The following is a 21936-nucleotide window of genomic DNA, read 5'->3' on the forward strand; positions in this document are numbered from 1 at the left end:
CACCCACCTCCCCTAGCTAGAGGTCTTTTCCCAGCACTTTTCCCTTTCCCGCTCTCCTTCTCTCCCTCTCTCCCTCCTCCCTCAAGGAGTACTTTAGATCTTTTGCTACTTTGGCCCTTTCTAAGCCTGATTCCTTAGGGTTTCACCGTCTTCCCCTCAAAGCTTATCAAAGTGTTTTCCTAAACAGAGATAATCTACTCCTTAAGAGGAATTATGGTGCCAGGTGCTTTTGTAATGAAAAAAAGTTTACTTATTTACTTTAATTTATTTGGAAAGCAGAGCAAGGGAGGGGGAAAGGAGAGAGGGAGGGAGGGAAGAGGAGGAACAGAGAGAGACAGAGAGAGACAGAAAGAGATTAATATTCCATCCAATGGTTCACTCCAAAAATGCCTGCAACATCTGGAGGCTTGGCCAGGCAGAAGCCAGGAGCCAGGAGCTTCATCCAGGTCTCCCACATGGATGGCAGGGATCCAGGTACTTGAGCTATCATCTGCTGTCTCCTGAGGTGTGCATCAGTTGGAAACTGGATAGGAAGTAGAGGTGGGATTGGGACCCAGGCACTTACATATGGAATACAGGCATCATCACAATGACCACTTAGCTCCAGCTATTTTGATTAAAAAAAAAAAAAAACCCTCCATCACAAAATGTGGTAATTAGAAATGCTCTGAGATGGGAAGTTTTGTTATTTTCACTAATAGTATATAATGTCCTAACCTCTTGGGACAAAAACTGATTTAAACTGCCATGAAAATTTTTATTGATTTAATTGCTTTATAAACACTTCACAGAGCAGATAAACTCTGGCAGAGCACAGTGGGAAAACATGAAAATGTAATGCAATGTCTAGAAGATGGGGAAGAAGGATGCATCTTTTAAACCAGACACTAGCTTCTCTCTGCTTCCACTCTGCCTTGCCAGCGAAGAGTTGCATCCTGTGTGTTGAGGAATCTCCACCGGTTGCACAGCTTGCAGGGGGAAGGGAGGAGATCAAATCCAGGCCTTGAGACCCACACTGCCGTGGTGGTTAAGGTGTTCGCAGGCGTCTCTGGGGACACCGTTCCGTGGCCATTGCTTGGCGATCTGACTGCTTTTGCTCCTCTGCCTTCCCCTGTGCCTTCTAAGTGGTCACCGTTGGAAAAGAGGTCAGCAGCTTGTTTAAAAGATCACGGAGAAGAGGCGCAGAGATGTGAGTGGAGACACGGAACAGCTGTTTGCAAGGGGAGAGCCCCTGAGAAGGCCAAGCTGACACTGGACAGGAGAGGGCCTCTGGGCGTTTTTCAAGGGCGGAAGGAGGAGGGGTGGATAATGGCAGGAAAGAGGATGACGGGGCTCTGGTCAGCCTCCTTGGCTGCACACAGAAGGGTTTTATGACTTCGTGTAGATGATGCCTTTTGGAAATGAGGAGATAAAACACGCAGGTTCTTCAGGGTTCTCCCTCGTTTGTCCAGCTCACTCTACCTTCCAGGTCCCTCTTGTCTTTCTCCCCGTTAGCACTCTTCAGGCTTACTAAAACAGTGTATTTTCATTGAAAGGCAAGGCCTGGCTACTCTAAAGGCAACTGGGATTTATTCATGGTTCTTGAGAAATTATGTGGCTGAGGAGGAAAGGAAGTGGTGGGTGGGAAGCAGGGGCCTGACCCCTGTGGGCCCTGCCTTGAGGGAAACCCCACACATTTCTTAGTTGTTCTTGGTAAGGGCCAACCCGAGTGTTTCAGGGCCACTCACCAACACTGCACCCCACCAGCCTCAGTTTAACTACAGAGAGGGTGCTTTTGCCTTAGTGCACACTGTGTCATTCTGCCCTAACAGAAAATTCCCTTGGGACTTGTTGTTTGAACAAAAACTTCATAGCTTTATTTTCATTGGGTCACTATGTAAAGTTCCATGAAAGCAAATGCCGTTTTGCATGTATTTCCATGTTAGAGGTCCTAAATCATATGGATTTGAGACCACTGAATCTATCCTAAATGGCAATTCTTCTCTGCAAGGCCTGTGTGTTCTTGTTGAACGGCAGACCAGAAAGTGATCGTGCACAGAGTGCGGGAACGCGTGGAGGTGATTCCGCCACCTCTTACCAGCCATGCTCCTGCTCCCTTCGCCTTTCCTAACTCCTCTCTGTACAGCCTTCACGGGAACATGTTCTCCCAGGCTGGCAATGCCAAGGAGACACGAGCAGGTCACCCTTCAGTGCACGACTCGGGAAGCAGACTTCCCCGTGTTTATATATTTTCAAAATCAGAACCTCCTATCTCTAATCCCAGCGGTTCATCTTCCCTTTGGTACCTTGAGTTCCCCTTCCAATTCCACTGTGGGCATCTCAGAGAAAACACCCTTCGAGCTCCCTCTGATTATTTTGAATGACCCATGGTGTGTCCTTTTGCTTCATTCCAGTGGATGTGTTCCAGCTACTGCCAGGCTGCCATTCCAACCCCACCTGTGGCCAGTTCTTTTCAGCTTACTGAGTTCCTTTTCTGTTTAGTGTTTAATAGGCCCAGTTCATTCTTGATTTCAGCAGCACCTTGAAAGCCTGCGACATATAGGCTGAAGCCATCTTAAAAACAGAGAACCCAGCTAGAGCTGTCCAGGGTGAAGATCACAGTAACAGCTCATTTCCAACTAATTAGACAAAATTTGCAGTGCTGGTAGCATAACAATATTAGCTAACTTCAGCGAACTCTGGAGGAGTTACTGACTCATTAAAGAGCTGTTACCACTCAGGAAGTCACAATATTCAAACGGTTCTGGCCAGCTATGGAGGGAAGGGCACATCTCCTTGTTTTATTTTTTTTTTAACTTTTATTTAATGAATGTAATTTCCAAAGTACAGCTTATGGATTACAATGACTCCCCCCCCCCCATAACTTCCCTCCCACTCCCCGCTCTCTCTCCCCTTCCATTCACATCAAGATTCATTTTCAATTCTCTTTATATACAGAAGATCAGTTTAGTATATATTGAGTAAAGATTCAAACAGTTTGCCCCAACACAGAACACAAAGTGAAAAATACTGTTTGAGTACTAGTTATAGCATTAAATCACAATGTACAGCACATTAAGGACATCTCCTTGTTTTCTTTCTTTGTGGTCATTAATTCAGCTCAGGGAAGTGCTGCAATGTAGGAGGGCCTGACCGCAAAGACTGAAGTGAAATTTCCTGGGGGTCTCAAAGTTCTAGGGATATGCTGCCATATAAGGCAGTTATACTAAAATTAATCATATGGAGCTCCTCCTTATCCATGAGAGATGTTCCAAGACCCCCAGAGGATGCCTGAAAGTAAGGATAGTACTGAACCCTACTCTCAGTATACTGTATGTGTTTCTTCCTACATATATATCATCAGCGATAAAGTTCATAACTTAGGCACAGTAAAAGATTAACAATAACAACTAATAAAAAATAGAGTAATTATAACAATATACTGTATTAAAAGTAGCAAAAGTTTTTAAATCGTTTATCTCTAGAATTTTCCATTTAGTATTTTTGGAACTTGGTTGGCCATGTAGGTAACCAAAACCATGGATAAAGGGGAGGACTACTTTAAAACAAAACAGATGTGAACTCGGATTTTTTTTGGACATGAGTGTCATTTTGTCAAAAGGGTTAGAGCCAAAAGAGGCCTGAGCAATAATTTTTCAAATAATAATAATAATAAATAATAATAATAAAATTGTTCTAGTAATTTTTATCTCTATTGGCATTATGATCTTCCTTGAGAATCTCATAAAAACTATACAGCTAAGTAAAAAAAAAAATTCCCTGTATTTGTACAAACACAAAACATTTGGCCATAATTTCTGGAGACTCATGGGTATCACCAAGGCCAGCAGTGGATCCTGCAAGGGACCTGGAGAACCCAGATTAAGGACCTCTGATCTGGCCCAAAGCCAGAGGGGGCGGCTGAAATCCAGGCGTGTCGGTGCATCATCTAGCTTCCTCTTTTTCTCTTTCTTTCTTTCTTTCTTTTTTTTTTTTTTTTTGACAGGCAGAGTGGACAGTGAGCAGTGAGAGAGAGAGACAGAGAGAAAGGTCTTGCTTTTGCTGTTGGTTCACCCTCCAATGGCCGCCGCGGCTGGCGCGCTGCGGCCGGTGCACCGCGCTGATCCGAAGGCAGGAGCCAGGTGCTTCTCCTGGTCTCCCATGGGGTGCAGGGCCCAAGCACTTGGGCCATCCTCCACTGCACTCCCTGGCCATAGCAGAGAGCTGGCCTGGAAGAGGGGCAACCAGGACAGAATCCGGCGCCCCGACCGGGACTAGAACCCGGTGTGCCGGCGCCGCTAGGTGGAAGATTAGCCTATTGAGCCGCGGCGCCGACCAGCTTCATCTTTTTCTTTCTGTTCTCCTGTACTTACATTGATATTTTTTCTTGGATGTGAAACTGATATGTGTGCATAAAATGTATCTTTTACTGGAAATTTCTTCCCACGCAATGGCAATGGGTGACAGGAAGTCTGCTCACCCTCTCCCTGCTTCATTTAATTGATGTGGCGCCATAAACGCCATCAAAGGACCAACGTAATAGAGCTGCTTTATTACAAGACAAGTCTGCCGTGGTGTTGGGGATTACCCACATGTCCACAGATGGTATAGTCAAGACACAGCCACAGAAGGTCCTGGGGGCGGTGTGGGGCAAAGGTCAAGCAGAGCTCTACCCTGTTCCCTTAATGGGGAGCTATAATCTCAGAATACTTCTGCCGAGTCACTGTGAAGTGGTTTGGGCCTTGACTTGGAAACTGCTGGCACATCTAACCCCTTATTGCTACAACGCCCTTTCACACACATTTAATGTTGGGAAATTGCACGTTTTCATCCAAAAGCTTCCTTGTCCCTCTCCTGTCCAGGAATGAAGAGCACTATAAATAGCACTTTAGCAATCTCCTGATGCTGGGACCAGACAACCTGAGAAAGAAACTGTATATGTGAGCATTCCTGTGGCTACTGAAGGACTTATACAGTGCCGGGAAGAAACTGAAAATCCTTCACTTGGCTTCTTTGGCCCTGTAATCTTGATCCGTAAAAGGCATGCTTTTTCTGATCAATAATCTTGTCGTGTACTTCAGATTCCCCCAAAGCGTTGCCACTATTCATTCCACAGGCTTTGTTTCCCTCATGGCTTTTTTTGTCATTTCATTCTAGGATCTCTTTAAAATCTTCCCATAAAAACAAATAGCATTTTCTGTGTTTCTTGGTAAAACGCTTCTTAATAAGTTATGATTGTTTTGATTTAGAGCCTTTCTTTGGCCACAAATTGATGTCTGGGGGAAAAGGAGGGAAAGGTTAGATTTTACTGTCATGAGATATGTCCATAGAACAACCCGAGGAAGGAATGCCAATGATGGCTGGTACCTTGGACAGAAAAGTCTCACCCTCAAAGATTTCTACTTTAAAACAATAAAGATCAAACATAATCACTTAAGGAGCCTCGGTAAATAAATTGCCATCTGTAAGAAATGTCTGAGAAATGATAGAATTTTGAGGACCGGCTTCCGTGGGTGAGCTTCTAACTGCTTAAATCACCATCCCAGTGTTGTTCCCTGAATCGCCTCTGGTCAGGAGAGGCGCACCTGTGATCTGCTGGTAATGCGACAAAGGAAGCAGCCCTCCTCATGTCCCGATTGTTGCTTTTAAGTAGTTCTGGTGTAGTAAACCACACACACAATTTTGGACGTGCAAAGAAGATGTGGTGGTAAGTTAGGGTCTCGGCTCTGCACCCAGTGCCCAGCTAACAAAGCTAATAGCAGGAAGTGCACGGGGGTGTAGCGCCTCAATATGGTGTACTTAAAGATGCAAGACTGGGCCGAGGAGACAATAGATAGCGGAAGTACTTGGAAGGCAATTCAGCAATTCGGTTTAAAAACGAGAGTAAATGGTGCATATTGGGAAGAGCAAAAAAATTGTAGGTCTCTTGCTTAAACTGAATGTTTAAGCCACGACTTGGCCATTGGAATAATAATCTCCTGGAAAGCAATATTTAAATGTATCCATCATCATTTAGGTTTTAGACACACAGTTAAATATTATTGATCATTTGCAATTGTGTGCATCCATGTGTACATATATTAAGCCGAAAAGTAACAGTAGCATGTAAAGTATAGAAGATGAAGTGTAAAAATAGTACTTGAGTTTCTAATTACCAGTTTTTAATTAAGAAAGCCACAAGCAAATTATAAACATCCAGTTTATAGCATTGCAATCTTAAAGGCTTACACTCATGAATATGGTAATTTTTTATTTTATGTCCTCTTGAGATGTCTTGTTAAAAACATTTTATTGGGGATCCTAAAATTCAGTAAATTTGAAGCCCTTGGCACCTTGTAGATAGTTAAAGTTCTTCAAAAAAATGTCAGCAATAAATATTTGGCAAATATAAAGAATATGCACATTTTCCCAAGTGGGTGATTTTTTTTTCAGGTCTTATATTCAAGTGATGACACTGCAGTTCGGAATGTGAATGCATATTGATATTTTCTTCCACGAACGGCATGGGTTGCTGGGAGAATGCTGCTCCCACAGAGTTATTTTTATGTGGGCACCTGGAAGTGGCACACTTGCTCTGGCTCACTTAGCTGTTTTGGACAATCAGGTGTACATATGAGCAAGTGGTCTTTATTTAGAGCAATTAAAATTCAAACATTCTCCTCTCTTGACATGCAATTACCAGGGCTCTGCTGTTTCCACTAATTGCTCTTGCTGGGGACATTGGTGAGAAGCCAATGATTTTGATGGGTAGCGGATTATCATTTTTACTTTGCTACCTGAGAAAAAAAATCATTTGCAAAATCCCATGTGTAATTAGTAAGACTCATGATTAATTGTCCTGCAAAATTAGCTTTACTGTTGCTTTTATTTTACTGCTTCAAATATTAATTAATGTTAACTCCTTTCCTTCAGTTCCAGCTTTTGAATATTCAACATGGCTTTGAAAAATTATCAAGGTTTCTACTTGCATTAGCATGCTAGAGCCTTGATTTCAGGAATAAGTATTCTGATTTAAAAGATCACACTTGGGTCATAAATAATTTTTATAGGAGGACAAACAAAGCATCAGAGCATCATGGGAAGGCATTCATGCACTAACTGAAAGTAAATTGTTTCAATAATGATTCATTCCCACGTGCTTTTGGGGGGAAACATCAGCAAATATGCAAACCAATGCATTGTGTAGGGGTGAAAGCCGGTCCCCAGTGACAGGCAGACGACACAGGCATTTTTTTGCATCTTTAAATATGTGGTAGGAGAGGCTCAGAGCATTGGCAAGAAACCATAGACTTTCCAGTTTAAAGAATCAGAAAGGTCTTCCTGTCCAGATTACCGATCTTGTGAGCACTGGAGTCACTGCAAGCCGTATGGAAATTACAGAACCCCTTGAGGCCCGCCCCAGAGCTGACTCTGACCAGGTACAGTGAGCCGGCAGCGTGCATTCTTCCAAAGTCCTGAAAGCAACTTTGACCTGTGTTTTGGCTCTAGTGTTTAGCCCTTCTGCGCTGACATCTGCAAGTGGTCAACTTGGTGGGATAACACTGCGCATGCCTACTGCCTGTGTAGGAGCTGGAATTAGACTAATGGTATCCATCACACGACATGGTCAGCGTTTCCCGTTGCATCTGGAATCCTGAAAGGAAGTGCTGCTTGGCCTTTTCTAGTGCAAAGTCCACTGCTGTGCACCACAGTGCACAGTGCTGTGCACCTGGTCCAGGCAGGGCGCTGTGCTGCAAAGGACCCTAGTGTTCGACTGCCAGCACGGGGGTGAGCCCAGCTGTGCTGCTCTAGCTTGACAGTCACCCAACCCTGGGTATCAGCAGAACTCACATCTGGGCCTAGAAAGCTACACCCTCCTTTTTAGCCAAAGCAGATCAAAAAGGACCTCTTTGCCCCTCTAAAGTTGACCTTGTAAAGTGAAAGTCGCCTCTGTGTGGTTGTCCTGAGAACCACCGCTGTTACCATGAACACAGTTTTGGCCTCACTTTGAGTACACTCATCCCAGTTCACGGTAATTAACTGTCCATTGACTGGGAAGCTTAATGAACAGCAAGACCCAGTCAGAATTTCCCATGCCCGTAGTCCCAGCACCTGGCCTGGACGAGTCAGGAGAGAAGCTTGTTGAGTGGCTGAGAGAGTTGGAGGGGAGGCCTTCTGACCGAATAATGGCTGCTGGCAGACGTTAGTGTGGCTGCTTAGGAAACCACTATCACAGTGGAGAAGACACTGTGAGATAGTCTCTGCTGTAGGAACTTCTCCATTAGGGATTGTTCACTTATTTAGTGAGCCGGCTGATGTTTTTCTCTGATTATCACGAACCAGTGTTTCAAAGTGGCGAAGCATCATTTGAAAGTAATTCAGAAATTCTAAAAAGTGGCCTTTATGTATAATGCTTCAAAGCAATGGATTTGGCCCAGGCAGGGTGTCTGTGTGGAGGGGATTTGAGGGGCAGAACATCCACGGGTAGGTGCATATGGTCCTGCAGCTGCTTCAACTTACCGAGCCTGCTCTCCCAGTTAACTGTAACAAGACACAACGCAGAGGGCCTGTCTGGATCATTAAAGGAGCCCACAGTCTCCTTTCCCCACACCACAGGGTTAGTTCGGGTACTCTGGTTGGGTTGCAGCTGAATTAACTGCCTCCTGTCAGCGTCCCTCTCTTTATCCGGCTCTCTACCGCACAGGCTTCTGGGTGACAGACCATCAGGCAGAGGGATAAGGAAAAGCTGTTGGTGGGGGAGACAGTTAAGGTTTCCAAAGTGGTTTTGCACACATTGTCTCATAGGGCTCCTTAGGGCTGGAATGGGAACATCTGCCTCTATAAGGAAACTGAAGCAACACAATCTTTCTGGCTATGGTGACAGAACCCAGGCCTGGTTATCCTAACTCTGGGCACTCTTCCTCCCCGCTAGGACCACCCTTGGAGTCAGGAGAAGAGGTTGAGGTTGACATGGGATCACGAAAAATCTTTTTTAGTTTAAAGCAGGGTGAGGAAATGTCTTCTATAGTCCTCTAGAGTTGAACTTGTATTTTAAAAAATGTTAACTTTATTTCCATATTTCTGATAAAGTCAGTGGAGCCATTGAGTCTTGGCAAATGGTTGAAATGTCAGAATACAGAACAGAGTTCAAGAAAAATGTGGTAGCTCGCATTCCTGCCCAGGTTACCTTTGGTAGGTAACTAAATGTGTCATAATCTCATTGGATTTTTATTACAGGTAATAAGGTGGGGAAGAGAAACAAAGAGAGGAGCTGTCTTCTGATTGCTTTCCTTCCAATGGCTTTTCAATTCTAAGGAACCTAAAGCTAACAGTTTACAAAGAGCCAAAAACACTGGACCATGGGTCCAAGGCTTACTTTTGATCTTCAGTAGGTTTTTATACTTTTCAATTTGGATTAAAGAGATATCTGTTATTAGCATTTCTAATAAAGAATTGTCTCATCCCTGGCACCTATAGTAACATTATGATTTAGTGAAAGGGTTATCTTCTTTTCCTATGAGGGTCAAAGTTTTAACTTCTGGTCCAGAATATCTGGCATATGACATGTTTGCAGGTAACCTTTTAAGTATCAAAATGGCTTTGCCTTCATATTTACTGCCTGGTTAAAGTCCTATAGAATGGGTGTTGATATTGGAAGTAGAGCTAGGAGATGAGTCTAATACAGCACTAACAGGGGACATGGTTTGCAGAAACACTACATAAATAGTGTTCCTCTTGTATTATGTTTTTAGAATAATCCCATAGCAACATTGCATAATGACATTCGCATCTATATACCCTAGTAAAGTCTTAGGTTGCTTCTTCAGGCACAGAAATATGTTCTTCTTGCCTGTGGCTGCCAAAGCAAATAGAAATCAATGGAAGGCAGCAAAAGTGCTGAAGTCATTCCAATTAGGGAAGTGGTTAATTTAAATTTTGCACTTGACAATTGGTAAGAACTGACGGCAGAAAATAATGTCCGAGGCTGACTTCCAGAGTCGTCTTGTTCAACATTTAACTTGTATTTCTTTGTTGCCACAAAAATAATGCTGTAAATAAGAAACACATCTAATTGTGATAGATTGTTAAAATAAGAAGGAAAAAACAGGGTGTTTCTATGTGTGAGTATTACGTAGTCCTTGGAAAACTTTTGCACCAAAAGGATCTTATCACATTGTGCTTTGATTGAGTGACCTGTGTGTGTGCATGCACCCACACGCATGTATGTGTATTTCTGAAACTTCAAAAAGCACCTCCTGCTGTTTTCAAAACCAGGCAAATATGTTTGAAGCCTGTTGGTAATTTAAAATGGGAAGATATACACAGAGCTGAAGGTGGCTACACAGGAAATTAGAAAAGTCTTGACTCTGCTGAGCAAAATGAATGTGCCATTGTATCACTAAATAATTGGAGGGGTGGACCTGCGTTGTTGACGCTAAGCAGGTGTCCATAAATCAGAATAAATGTTTGTAATTAATTGCTATTAGTGTTAATAAGGAAGGGTTTCAAATAAGCTAGCTTGTGTTTCAGTTAAATCTTTTAGAGTTTAGGGCATGTTATTTCAATCCTAAATGAATTGAGAAGCTAATGTGTTCTTGAGGATTTCATTAAATATCATAACCTGGAATTTGTTATTCTTTGCTTTTCCTCCATGGAGCCCCTAACTTTAGACAAAAGTGAGATTCCCGATCAGAGTTGCAGAGCCTCACATGGCTATGGGATCGCCCACTCTTCAGCAAATTTTTTTTAAAAAAAGAAATGCCCCTTTTGTCAACTCTTGGGGTGAAAGTTTTAGAATGTGTGGTTAGGCTGTGTCAGCCTGTTCTGCTGTGGATCCCCAAGAGGTCAAGTCCGGTAGGTGGGCCCAGGACATCTGCTCTCTCTCCCCATCTTCTTCCCTGCAGTGACAGCTGTTAAGGAATAACAGAACTCTCTGGCTTCATTTCTCAGATTTGCAGGAAAGTCTGAGTCAGGCGCTTCGCATCCCACCACACCTCCCAGGCCTGACATTGAGGACCGCTATTGTTTAATCCACATGCGTTTATAGAAAGCAACGATCCTAGGGAGACAGACAAGCTCTGAGTTCATCAGTTGCTGGGAAAAGAGACTGTGGAAAAGAAACAGCCCAGCATTTGCAATCTGCTCTGTGTTCTTTCTTGGACGCTAACCTGGAGCAAGAAGAGACAAGGGGGAGGCAGTCAGGAATCACGCTGACGATGAAAATCGAGACCTGGAATGCGTGGTGAGACTGTTTCTATAAGAGGACATGGAGGATGCTGAGGCTACATACCACAAGTGGAACTCAAAGTCCTAGCAAATGAAAGGCAGTACTTCTGAAAACCTGGTGAAGTTGGAGAAAAAATACTGTGGAAAACAGTTTGGAGGAGAATAGAATAACAGTGAAAACACTTTCTGGTTTGTCTGGTTCTATGACTATGGGGAGGACCTGATGGGTTGAAAGGAAGCAGCTGATAACACTCTATTTGTGTTGTATCCTGGCTTTTGCTGCTCCTTCCCATGCCATAGTCATCAGCGATCTGGAGAAGATTCTGTATAGACTACGGCACCATTAGGTGGGCGTCCAACTAGCTAACAGGAGGCAGCCACAGAGTAGCTATCCCGAGACCCGGTCAGCATGACCCAGAATGCAGAAGAGGTCAAGGTTTATGAGTGCAAGCCTGAGCCCACTCCTGCTTACATGTTTCAAGAATGATCTTGAGATGGAAAAGAAAGATAGGAGCGAAAGCTCCTTAAACTTGCCAAATACAAGATGTAACTGGGTTGGCTCTATGCAGGCATGGCAGAAAAACATGAGTTCATAAAAATTTTTTGAAATGAGCTAGCAGCTTAGCACTGAAGGGAAGAATCAATGTATTCTGTTAAAACTTTAAAAACCCTTCTACAATGAAAGTTAGTGAGATGCAAGCTGGCAACTTGGTCAGCATTGCTAATTGCCTTTGAAGAGCACGCTGGCGGGCTCCATGGAGGGAGGACCCCATTCCCCCACTCCTGACCTGAATTCACTCAGTCTGTCTGATTGCTGTGTTAGGCACCAGTCCCCTCCCCAGTCATGGGCAGGGTGAAGGTCTACGACTTGGCTGAGTTCTGCTTCGGAGTGAAGATTTTTCTGCAATAAAAGTTACCTTTCTGGACATATTTGGAAGAGTGAGATGCCACGTCTCCAACTTCTAGCAGTATATTTGTCTTCCGTTGTTTGGCCTGGGACCTTAGGCAGGAAGACCACTTGGAGTCAGGCTTCAGAGCGATCTGCCTGTAAGGACTGATTCTGTGCTGTTCGGTTTTGCAGTTCTTCCCAAGCTACTGTAAGTTCTCAGCATAAATCTGCAGAAAGGCTTCAGTCTCCACATCAAATCCTTATAAGGATCCATTTCTGCTCTCGTTTTAGAATCTTCTTCCTAATAGCCAAAGGTTGACAGAGGCAAACCAGGAAATCCAGACACTGCGCCAGTGTGTTAAGTCATGTGTCAAAGGTGCATCCATAACATATTATAAGCTTTTCATCACATAGTACATCACTCAGGAAAAAATATTTGGGGCAGCTTTTCCAGTTCATCTTCCTGATGTTAAACGAGCACATCTCCGGTGTTCATGTCCTTCTGCTGCAATTAAAGCAAGCATGCCTGCTCTGTGTGGAAACCATTAAGGTTTATTAGTATATCTGCTTCACTGCTAATACTCAATTTCTCCTCTTGGTCTTTCTTTCCCAATACGTATCTTCCCCATCTCTATATTTTGTTCACAGTTTTGGCCATTGTTTGATAACAGGGCCACTATAAAGATAAAACTTGTTTAAGAATATTGGCCAGCGTTTATGTCTCCTGTGTACTTGACCCATTGGGTAGGTGGGGTGGGCAAGAGAAATATGAAGAGAAGATGGCAGTACTCAGAAGAGCTAGCAAACAATCCACTGCCATTCAGAGCCAAGCATCTGGTCACGAGACAAACGCCCTCTTAAGGAAGTCTTTCAGGGGAGTACAGCACGAGTCTGCACACAGAAAAGAAATGGAAACGGTTTTCCAGCTGAGAGAATGGCCTGAGCACGCAGTGAAGAAGGAGCAAGGGCTCTGCGTGGAGACGCGGATAGAGCTCATCTGGCCAAAGGGAGGTCCCCTCTCCCGAGAGTCAGGCATGGGGCTGCAGGTGGGGAGAGAGGCACGGGTTTGAGCAGGGATTCTAGAGATTCTCTGACAGAGAAAAACCTGCCATCCACAGAAGGGGCTAGGACTTTATCCAGCAATGGCATGCAGGGCTCCCGGAGGAGGAGACAGGGAGGAAATAAGATTGCAGGTGCTTGGACCAAACGCCCATGAAAATTTTTTCCATTCCATCCTGAAGATCACAATTTTTGGTTCACAACTTAGTTTAGCTGAAGCACTGGAAGTCCATGAAGTTTTTTTAAGAAATTATTATTGGCTGGCGCCGTGGCTCACTAGGCTAATCCTCTGCCTTGCGGCGCCGGCACACCGGGTTCTAGTCCCAGCCGGGGCGCCGGATTCTGTCCCTGTTGCCCCTCTTCCAGGCCAGCTCTCTGCTGTGGCCAGGGAGTGCAGTGGAGGATGGCCCAAGTGCTTGGGCCCTGCACCCCATGGGAGACCAGGAGAAGTACCTGGCTCCTGCCATCGGATCAGCGCGGTGCGCCGGCCGCGGCGGCCATTGGAGGGTGAACCAACGGTAAAGGAAGACCTTTCTCTCTGTCTCTCTCTCTCCCTCACTGTCCACTCTGCCTGTCCAAAAAAAAAAAAAAAAAAGAAATTATTATTATTGGTTTTTTAAATGTTATTTAAGTCTGTGAAGTTTTTTGAGTCAGAGAGTGCAGGATCATTTCCATCTTGAGGAAGATCAACATAGCTACGAGGAAAGAAGTCAAGCTGAGGGAGGGTGACAGAGGTAGGGATAGGGAAAAGAGACACCGAACTGGGGATATCTGCAAGGCTGTCATAGTAGAGGTGACAATTAGATTGGCTTCAAGGAGGTGATTGGGACACTTCAGGCACCAAGAAGAATATAAACAAAGGCAAAAAAGGATGGGAGAGTGTGGGACTCTCTGGGACAAGTTTGAAGTCCAGTTGGTTTGTAGGGGGCTGAGAAAGGGAATCCTGACCTAAGGTAGAGTGAGGAATGCAGGGACAGGATCTTTGTTTTCCCCACCCACTGCCCTCCTCCCCCAATTTATATGTGGAAACCTAATTCCCAGTGTGATCGCATTTGGAGGCGGAGCCTTTGGAAGGTAATTAGGTCATGAGGGTGCAGCCTCGCGAATGGGGTCAGCGCCCCTCTGAGAAGAGGCTGCAGGGCTCACTCTGGAAAGAACGTGGCTCTCACAGGCAGCACCCTGATCCAAGACATCCTAACCTCTAGAACTGTGAGGAAAAACTCTATTTTTTAAGCCAACGAGTTTCTGGCATTTGCTTCTAGCAGTACAAGCTGATTCTGACAGGGCAGAGGTGGGGTGTTGGGGCTGAGTTGGAAGGTCTCCCTTTCCCCCCTCCATGATAGAAGCTCTCTTTCCAGCATGTCTAGCCTCCTCTCGAACACTGAGGCTCACGAGGAGTTCACTGTCTCCCCGGAGAATCCATGCCACTGGAGAACAACTGTAATAATTGGAAATCTTATCTTCATACCGATCTCAAATATGTCTCCCAGCATCTTGTTCCTACTGAACTTTTTTTTTTCCTGCTCTGAGGCTAGCAGAAGAGAAAATCACCTTATGACAACACGAATGCCTCGCACCAAGTCAGGTTGGAGTTTAAAGCTGGAAACAGTGTTATCTTGGAACTAAACCAACTAAAGCTGTAGAAACCTGTGGAGTCTTTTTTGCATAGGAGAATGACAGAATCATTTCTATCCTGAGGAAGATCGGTGGCACCACAGCTGTGTAGGAAAGAAAGCCAAGCTGGAGAAAACATTTGGGAGAGGAACAATGCAGTGTGGCAGGATCCCTAAAGTTGAATGCTTCCCTGTAACATTGAGCAAATTACACTTATTTGGGGGATTCCATTTTCTCATCTCAAAAAAATGAGACTACCTCAAAGGACCTTTCTAGTTCTACTGTCCTGTAATTCTGTGTTTTTTCTTTCTTCCTTTTTCTTTTTCTTTTTTCTTTTATTTTCTTCTTCTTCTTCTTCTTCTTCTTCTTCTTCTTCTTCTTCTTTTTTGAGCTAAACAGAGCTCCAAAAAGCAGGGAGAGTTTATATTATTGTACATAAAAAGTGATCACAGAGTGAGAATGGAAAACTACTGAATCCAAGGAATATTATAGACTCAGAAAGCAGAGCTGGCAGCTTGGCTGTGTAGGTCAGAAGAAAAAGCGAGAATTAATCCTACCTCAATTCCTGGGCTATGGAGCAGGGACGAATCATAATGCTTTGAACCTTAAAGAGGACTTTTCGAGGCAAAACTAGTTGGGAAAAAGAGATTTAATCCATGGGGTCTGAGAACACTGTGGGCAATAGAGAAGATGGAAATGTGAGTGAAAGGCTGGGGTGAGAGGTGTAGGCACCAGAGTTGCAGGACAGAGATCTCATCAAGCCCGGGGACGGGTGGTGTTTTAGGTGTTTTAGGAAAGGGAGAAGAATAAACATGGAGGATGTTCTAAGTGTGAGAATGGCAGAAGCCATGGAAAGGGAGAAAGAGAGAAGTCTTGAGTTGAGTAGTGGGAGGGAGTCATCAAACATAAGAAGGAAAAAGAGGTGTCTGATACAGAGCAGGGCACAGGGAGGCAGGTTCAAGAGAATGGCATCTAAAAAGCCATTTCTGGAAGTGCCTAAAAGAAGGTTCTTTTGGTGAAGTAGTAGAGCTGGAAATCAATTTGTAACAAGTTGAGGGAGGCATTCATTGATTCAACAGAAATTTATTGTTAGACCCTCGGAGTGAGGATGCTAACACGTCGAGAGGCACACCCCAAAGACTCAGAGTCCAGACCAGCTGATGCAAAAGCAAGAGGATTTATTCGGCATCTGCGCAGACGGGCCTCCTGAACTCGGGAGTCCAGAGAGCACCCCCAGCACAAAGCCACACGGTTTATATACCCGCAGCGACCAATCAAAAGCACTATAGAGTCCATGCACACAGCAGTCCAATCCATGAGCTGATCATGTGAAGGGCATGCGTCTTCTATCCAATCAGCTACGGGATCACATGGGAGGCATGCACCTCATTGCCATTTTGTTGTTTACTTCTTTAGTAGTTCCTTTCCCTGCCAGCGCCATCTTGTTCACCCTGAGGGGGGGGGGGGGCGACGTCTCGCTCCCTTTGTTCCCCTGGTGGGAGAGCTGCGTCCCGCTTCCCACACCGTTATTTTAGTATTAGGAGGCATACAAACTGGGTTAGGTCTTAGCACAGCCAGGCACAAGTGTCGCAGCTAGCTAAGCATAGGGTCCCTTATTTTTATAGCTGCACCTAATTTTATCTTTGGGGGAAAAAGTTTAGGGCTATAATTTTTAAACTTTAATTTTATTTGGGGCAAAGGTAACTTCTTGTTTTTAATGGTATTGGCTTAGGTCACTCCATCTTGGTTTGATTTTTAAGGTTCTTCATTATTAACCACTTCCTAGTGTCTTGGTACTGTTCTAGGTACAGGGAATAGAGCAGTAAACAATGCACTTAAAGAAACACACAAGAAAAATGCCAGATGTAGTTTACAACAGAGCGATGAGGTAGGCTGAGTGGCGACCTTTGACCTGGTGGTGGGGGATGGCCGGGGGAGACGACACTGCCAGCAGATACCAACCAGCGCATCTCTGAGATGGGTACTGATTGCTCTAAGCAAGGAGTAGAAGGCAGGCCTATGCATTTCAGGGTAGGTGGCAGTTTCTGAGAGGGTTATGAGATAAGGTCAAAGTTCTTCATGGTGTGGGTAGGAGAGCGGGCATTTGCCTAGCAGTTAAGATGCCCTCATCCAACATCAAAATGCCTGCGTTCAGTTACTCTCCCCGATTCCAGACTCCAGCTTCCTGCTAATGAAGACTCTCAGAGGCAGCGGTGATGGCTCAAGAAATTGTGTTCCTGCCACCCTTGTAGGAGACCTGGATTGAGTCCCTGGCTGCTGGCTTCAGCCCGGCTCAGTCTTGGTCTTTGGGGGCAAATGGGGAATGATCCAAACAGATGTGAGCTGTCTGTCTCTCAAACAAATAAAAAATAAGAAAGTCCATAATCTCAGTCATCATGCTTTAAGAAAAAAAAGAAATTTTCAGGAGCCAAAAGAAGCCAGAGAATGGAATTTGAACTGGATATCAGGTGTGTTTATAGAGATGTTGGGAAGTGATGGTTTTCAGCAGAGGTTTGACATGATTTACTGCCTTCTGGAATAGGACTGTGCAGGAATGTAGGTGGAGACAGGGGCAACAGGGAGACTACTGCAGTAGTCCAGACAACAACTGATAGTTGTCTGAATTAGGGTAACGGTGGAGATGCAGGGGAGTAGAAAGATTTGGGATGTGTTTTAGAGGTAACTTTGATAGGATTTAGAGATGGCTTGGGTGCTGGAAGGAGGAATATATTGTGTTTAAATCTTAAAGTCACATAAAATGATTTAATAAAAATGAACAGAATCAATGCAGATCCCCATTTCCAACTCAGTTCTGTTCATTGATTGTCAGTGAACTCCTACTGTGTGTGAGATGCAGTTTCAGACACTTATTTGATCAACATTTATGAAGCACCTGCTATACTCCATTAGGTGGGTGCTACAATTTTGAGCAAGAAAGACACAGTCCTTCCCCTAAGGTCTTGGAGTTGAGTGAGGGAGATGATACCTACCAACTAATCACACACTGATTACGTAACTTCACATTATGAGAACAGCCATGAAAGGAAAGAACTCAGCGGCTTCTGGCATACAGACAGATCTAGTTTAGGTTGGGTGTCAGGAAACCTCCCCTGGGAATGTGACATTTGAGCAATCTAAGGATGATAGAGAGCACATCCTGTTGAGAAGTACAGCAGGGAACTGCCTTCCTACCCCAGGTACTTCCATTGTGATTCAAGGAACAGCAAGGAGGCCCCAGGGCTGGAACCCGGGGAGCAGGAGGACAGTGGCGTTAGAGCGTGGACACAGAGCTTTGTATAGGACTGCAGCCATTATTCCAAGGGCGAGGGTGAGGTGATTACATTTCTAAGAAGATTTTAAAGATTTTATTTATTTACTTGAAAGGTAGAGTTACAGAGAGTCAGAGGCAGAGAGAGAGAGAGAGAGAGAGAGAGAGAGAGAGAGGGAGATCATCTATCCACTGGTTCACTCTCCAAATGGTCGCAATGGCCACAGCTGGGCCGATCGGAAGCCAGCAGCCAGGAACTTCTTTAGGGTCTCCCGTGTGGGTGCAGGGGCCCAAGCACTTGGGCCACTTCTGCTGCTTTCCCAGACCATAGCAGAGAGCTGGATAGGAAGGGGAACAGCCGGGACTCAAACAGGCGGCCATATGGGATGCCAGCACTCCAGGCAGTGACTTGACTCACTCACAGTGCCAGATGTGATTAAATTTTTAAAAATATCTCTGGCTAAAGACTTAAGAACAGACTGTCTTCACAGGTAGGGTCTTTAGTGGAACATGTGGATTAGCTAAAGACAAAGTCACATAGGCAGGCTGCCAATGGGAGTTGATGGAGACAAGAACAAAACTGGGTATTTCTTAGAAGGCAAAGAGAGGGACAAGCGTGCTGGACCGGCACCAGAACAATGCATCATGGTTGCCTTTCCATGTTGAGGCATCTGGGAAGGCTGCATTTTGTCGGAAGGGCTACATAACATTCAAATGTATTCATATATTGTATTTTAATATCTACCATCTCCCTATAGGTGGACATTTAAACTTTTCCAGTTGTTTACTATTGTAAACAAACTGCTCTGGCACACTTAGTTAGCGCTTGAGAAATGCATGGAGGTAAAGATGCCAGTTCAGAGTGCATGAACATTTTAAATTCGAATAGATAATAACAAATTGTCCTGAAAAACGTCACACCAATTTTGAGCAGCACTGTGAGGAATAACGTTAATAACGTTGAGTTAGCATCTAATGAAATTCAGGAAGTAGAGAACCAGGGCAGCCAACAAGGGGCTGCTACAGGGGCCCGGGGATGAGAGGTTGACTCCTGACCTCTTGTGATGGACTCTGCTGGAGTTTGTCTCAAAGCAGGAGACACCCTGGTAGCAATTGCCCACTGACCTGCGAATGCTCCTGCACAGTTACCTGCTGAATTTATGTTGCAGAAGTCATAAGGAGACGAGCCAGGAGCTGAACATCAGGTGTGTCTTCCCGGTGGACGCTCTACAGCCCCAGGCCTCAAGGATCCCCACCGTACTCAGCAAAGCTGACCTCTGTATTCCCGAATGCTCTCCCCTTCGGCTCTCCATAACAGCACGTTCTCCTGCTTTGCTTTCCCTTCGCGGGCAGAGGAGCTTCTCGTCATATGTCCTCGCCTCAAATGTTGACACTCCTCAGACTCTGGGCCTGGTCCCTCCTCCCGCGAACTCTCTCCTTGAGATTCAGAATCCCATGACTGCGGGTCTAACTTGTCCAAATGGAGCACCTGACTTCCCCTTCCAGGTTGTGCCTGCTTCCTCCCATTTTTCCTACCCGGGTAAAAGACGCTACCTTCCACCCAACTGCCCGACTGAAAGACCTAGGAGTCGCCTGGAATTTCACCTTTTTCCTTGCCCCCCCCCCCCATACAGTTTGCCAACAAGCCTAGTCAAATCCACTTCCAAAATACACTTAAATCTATCCATTTTCTTTCTTTGCACATGACCTCCATGTGAAAACATCTTTCTTTCTTTCTTTCTTTCTTTCTTTTTTTTTTTTTTTTTGACAGGCAGAGTTAGACAGTGAGAAAGAGAGAGACAGAGAGAAAGGTCTTCCTTTGCCGTTGGTTCACCCTCCAATGGCTGCCACGGCCGGCGTGCTGCGGCCGACGCACCACGCTGATCCAATGGCAGGAGCCATCCTCCACTGCACTCCCGGGCCACAGTAGAGAGCTGGCCTGGAAGAGGGGCAACCGGGACAGAATCCGGCGCCCCGACCGGGACTAGAACCGGTGTGCCGGCGCCGCAAGGCAGAGGATTAGCCTATTGAGCCGCGGTGCTGGCCTGAAACCATCTTTCCACCCATTCTCCACGAGTTTTGAAAATGTAGCTCAGTTCACGTCACCCCTGCCCGAAGCTGCCCAAGGCTTTCTACTGCTGTTAGGATGAAAATGCAAATGGCTTATTTTGGCCTTCAAGGCTCTGAAGCCCCTCCTGCCACCTGCCTCTTGCTTCTTCAGCAAGTTTGGCCAGGCCCTGACTCACTCACTGCTCTCCTGCCATCTCCTTGAGCAGGCCTAGCGGGTAACCCCTGTAGGGACCTGACCTGCCATTCTCTCTCTCAGAGATCTTCCCCCGGGGCTTTGCTTAGCCAGCTCCCATTGCCTGCCTCCTGTGTCAGCCCAAGGGTCACTCTTCAGATAGGTCTTCCCCGACGCCCTGAATACATAGGCTCCCTGCTTTTTGCCTCTACCTTAGCATTTGTATCATTCACTGCAGCTTTTCATTTTTTAAAAATATGTTTGCCTTTTGAGCTGTCGCATGGGAACCCTGTGGAAGATGGCATTACACATGCCTTATTCAGTATGGATTCTTCAGCATGAGCCAGGCCCAGTGACTGTGTGTTGGATGACTAAGAGTCCTCTTCATTAGTCATTTTCCTATGGTAGCAGATGACTGGCTGCATCACTCTTTTTTTTTTTTTTTTTTACTTATTTTACTGTGTATATCACTTAGAAAATATAACATTCATTGATTCACTGCTTCTACCCCTCTTTTGATATCTTTAAAGAGACAGCACCCCCCTTATTCATCTTGGCTATGAAGTTGTCTATTATTTTGGGGCTTCACCAAATCACAGACTACAGAACTCAAATTAAGTCTTTCTCTCTGGACAGCGTATCAAACCACATTTCAAGTTCTGTACTGCACCCCCAAATTAATTTTTCCCAGGTGCGTTTTCCTTAGTTCTGAGCCTCGATGTGCTTTACAATCAAAACGTTATTTAGTTAGCCTTATGAAACTGTGCAAAGATCTCAGACGCCTCGGAGGAAAGAATGCAGCGGGTGCGTTCTTGGAGTGATGTTTGCACGGAGGTAGGCTAGAAGTAGCGTCCTTGATCCTCCTGGAGGAAATGAGACAGGTCTCTGGTTCGACATGGTCTTTGCTTTGCAGCAAGAACACTCCTTTCTCATCTGCAAGCTGATGGGTACACTCACTGCTGCCCTCCCTCCCATGCAGTCAAGATTGACCAAGCAGCCAGCGTCTGGTGAATTCATCATGGCCAGTTTGCTATTGGCTCTTCGTGGTATTTAAAACTACTAAATTTAGTGGTTGGCATGACAGCAAATAACAAGAATCCTATAACTTGTGGTCTGACCTTCTCCCACTTCTGGGCTCTCTTCTCCTTAATCTGTAACCCCAAATTGGAACGTTCACCTTCACTTCCCTTGTGCATCTCTTCCTGCCTGCCTTTCCGCCCACACGTGTGGGGAAGCGTGGAGAAGGGGGGGAAGGGGAGGGGATGGAATCCTCTGTGACCCGGGAAGACACCGTGAAAGCACTGTACTAACGACGTGAATGTTTCCAAAGTAAATCTAGCCTTTAGATTTCATCTCTTAAGACGTCACAGGCTGCCACCTCTGTTCCAACAAACTACCAAGTGTTATTTTACTTCTAAACCGAAGTCCCTCGTTATTGGACTGTGAGGGCTCCTATTAGTCTGATTTTATTGCATTTAAACAAACATTTGTAAAACAAATTTTGTCTTAATGAAAGCCCAGATTTGTCATAACAATGTTCTGCTATATTAAAAAGCTATAGTTATGAAAACAGTGTGGTGTTGGAGTAAGAGGAAATACATAGATTAATTGAACAGGAGAGAGAGAGATCCATGCAAACATTAGAATTTAGTTCGTGTCAGGCACATTGCAAACCAATGA

The sequence above is a fragment of the Oryctolagus cuniculus genome, chromosome 3 (assembly GCF_964237555.1).
Source record: "Oryctolagus cuniculus chromosome 3, mOryCun1.1, whole genome shotgun sequence".
Taxonomy (NCBI): Eukaryota; Metazoa; Chordata; class Mammalia; order Lagomorpha; family Leporidae; genus Oryctolagus; species Oryctolagus cuniculus.